The 3,355-nt window shown below is 47.2% G+C and overlaps 1 pseudogene; it reads right to left on the reverse strand.

Annotated features, from left to right (window-relative positions):
• Positions 1 to 1,066: 1,066 nt before the first annotated feature.
• LOC122100150 lies at positions 1,067 to 2,664 on the reverse strand (annotated as a pseudogene).
• Between the last annotated feature and the right edge of the window lie 691 nt (positions 2,665 to 3,355).

The raw sequence follows: 3,355 nt of genomic DNA on the forward strand, positions 1-3,355 counted from the left end.
GGTCCTGCGGCTTCGCCTCTGACTCTGGGATCTATATCTTAGCTTTCACAATCAATGCTGGTGTTTTTAACACCTCTGCCACAGCTCAAGGTTTTGTGCTGTGTAACTGGAGATAAGAGTCTCAAGCAGGTTCCTCCCCTGGCTGACTTGACACTGCAATCCTCAGATGTCAGCCTCTTGTGTAGTAAGGATTACACACATGACCAGCAACATTTGGGTCATTTTAAAACTTTAATATGTGCTTGCTTCCACCTCCTTTTATTTTTATTATTTTTTTCATTTTTGCTTGTCCTGGGAGTAGAAATTGGATTTCAGATGCTCTCTCAGTGCATACATGGGACTAGCCATAACATTTGGCTTTTGTGGGGAAGTTAATTGGAGAGAAGAGCTATGCCAGATTCAGGAGGCTGAAAATTGAAGAAAGTCCTTAATGCTCTCTTCTCTAATTAACCACTAAAGGCTTACTTGGACTTCCTATCACTCTACAATCCCTCATGACGGACCTGGTCATCTACAGACACTTTCTTGTAAATGTCATCCTTTGAAAACATGTACAATTCTATTTGTTCCTCATCTTAAGATCTAAACCTACATAGCGCTGATCTCAATTAGTCATGGAATACCAAATACGATAGGAAGACAAACCTGAGAGAGACACATGCAATACAAAAGCAGAGCTTGCTCAGTTCCTCAGCACTCAAAGAGGGTAGGATGTGGAAGGGGGGAGAACTTCATGAGCCTTTCTACTCTTTATTTTAGCAGTGGGTTGTGGGAAATGTGTGGTTTCATTTCAACATGAAAATATCTCAATGCATGGCGATCTTGCCTGATGGGTTTATATTTTCTGCATAAATGTTATGGAAACTCATACATAACTCTCTTTTCATCCTGCAGTAAAGATCAAAGCAGCAGCAAATGGAGATGAAAACAGATGATCTCCAGAGTCACAACTTAAGAAGGTTTCAGAGGATGGGGATTTTCCCTTGACTCATTTTCCACTTTCTTCTGATAGCTCGTAACTGTAGGGGTGATGTTGACAGTTTTAGGAATTTTTGTTTTTCTCCAGATTCAAGTCTTATCTCTGCTTAGTTTGCTTCTCTATGCAGTATTTGACTTGCTCAGCTCCTGCCTGATTGCATCAACGAACTCCTCTTTCAGCTTGGTTAGTTCTTTTCTCATCTCATCTAAAATATCGTGCTTCAGTCTGTCACAGTCAAGGCTTTCTGTCTGGACCCGGTTGGCACTGGGCTGGGACAAGGGTGTGGACTTATAATGGTTCATAGGACCTGTTGTCAAAAACAATCTGATTTTTCCTTGGAGAATCTCATCTGGAGATGACGGGTGACTTGCTGCCATTCATTGTATTTGTTCTTTCCCACGGTTTCCTGGTTGGTTCAGGTGTACTTGTTGATGAGACCTTAGAAGTTACAGGTTCTGATTCTTCATTTTTTGCTTCTATTGTTGATCCCTTTTCAGCCATTCTCCTCCTTCTGGCCATCAGGAGACTCATTTCCTCCATTAAGCTGCTACCTGCCAAGGGAACGGGTCCATTTCCACCACCCATGTCTGTTTTAGCTGACACGGAGTTCACATCTGTGAACACCGGGCAAAGAGGCATCTTCCACCCGTGACAATTTCCTAAGCTTGGCTCCAGCAATCGCAACTGCAAGTCCAATTAAAAGACGATTGTCTTCTGAAAAGGATCCTGAAAAAAAATCTGGATGCAGGAAGGGAGGGGCAGGAGGTGGTACAGGAGAGGGGCTTGATTAGGAAGAGGGTGTGGGGGAGGAGGGCTAATGGATAGCAGTGGGGGTGAAGGAGGAGGTTCTGGGGGAGGAGAGAATACAGAGGCCTGGGCTGGATCTGGTGGGAGTGTTGGAGGAGATGGAGGTGCAGGTGGTCCCAAGATAACACCCTGCGGGGCTGGAGCCTCCGACAGCAGAGACTTCCTGAAAGCCTGGCTCAGAAGCAGAGGGGTCTCCCAGCTCAGAGTTTACAGGGGTCTCCACAAAGGCAGAGGTGGCAGTACTCGCCACTCTGCTCTCTTGATCCCATTCCACTTGCTCCAGCTGCTCCATCTGCTCCCGCTCCAGCTGCTCCACCACTCTCTTTCCAACCTCTCTCTAGCCTCTCTCTCTCTACCTTTCTCTCTCTGGTCTTTCCCTCTCCATTCTTTCTCTCTCCAGCCTGTCCCTCTCCAGCTCCTTCTGACGTTTCTGTTCTTGCAGTTGTCTTCTTTGGATGTCCAACTCTTCTTGGGATGGGCCATTTTGAACTTGATCAGGCAGATGTGAATTTTATCTAGGCAATTTTGGTCCTGCCTCCTGTGAATTCAGCACTTCTAAGGCATGCATCATTGCACTTGCGAAGACATTAGCATCCTCTTTGCTGCCATAGTTAAGACTATACACCTGCCAGGCATCTCGCCACTGGTGGAAGGTCTGTGTTGCTTGATTATACTTTAATCCTTTGGGGATGGCACAGCTGATCACCAACTGATGATCCTGGATCTTCCTGCCCAGCACTCTGAATGTGTTGTTGCATGTATGGTGATAGATATGAACTCTGCTGAACCCAGTTGAACCACAGCTGGCACCCATTTTTATTGGCATCATCACAAACCAATGCAGCAGCTCTTCCCTGACAGATACTCTGTTCACTCATTGAGCCGGCGGGACTGATGGATGCGGCACGGGATTGGGCTCCTCTGGAACGGCAGGGTTGGCTCATTCAGTGCTTCTCTGCTACACTGGCAGCCAGCTACTCCATCACCTGATGTTGCGTCGGCCAGGCCTGGGTTGCAGGGTAGGTGGGCCGCTTTGGCTGCCTGCTGCTGCCGCTGCTGCTGCACAGGCCCCTGAGGACCGCGAGGACCAAGAGGACTGCAGCTGTCCCAGCCGTGGGAGGAGAGTGGGGCGTACGAGGCGCTGGTGCGGGATGTGTGTTACACTCAGGCTCTGCCCTCGCCCCCGCCCTCCCCTACCGCTGTCGCCCTCCCCCTCTCTTCCCCCGTATAAGTAAACTTTTATATCTTACAAAAATAACTTTTAGCTGGGGACTGGTGGCTCATGCCTGTAATCCTACTCAAGAGGCTGACATCGAGGATCACAATTTGAAGCCAACATAGGTAGAAAAGTCTGTGAAATTCTTATCTCCACTACACTACCAAATATACTAGAAGTGTGGCTATGACTCAAGTAGTAAAGTGCTAGCTTTCATCAAATGATCTCAGTGCCCAGGCCACGAGTTCAAGCCCCTGGACTGGTACAAAAAGAAAAGTTTCATTAGTTTACATTATACTAGGATTATGGTGTGAGACACCAGTGCTGGGATTAAGAAACAACTTTTGTAGTAG

Source organism: Dipodomys spectabilis, unplaced genomic scaffold (genome assembly GCF_019054845.1).
Source record: "Dipodomys spectabilis isolate Male_0828 unplaced genomic scaffold, ASM1905484v1 ptg000567l, whole genome shotgun sequence".
Lineage (NCBI taxonomy): Eukaryota > Metazoa > Chordata > Mammalia > Rodentia > Heteromyidae > Dipodomys > Dipodomys spectabilis.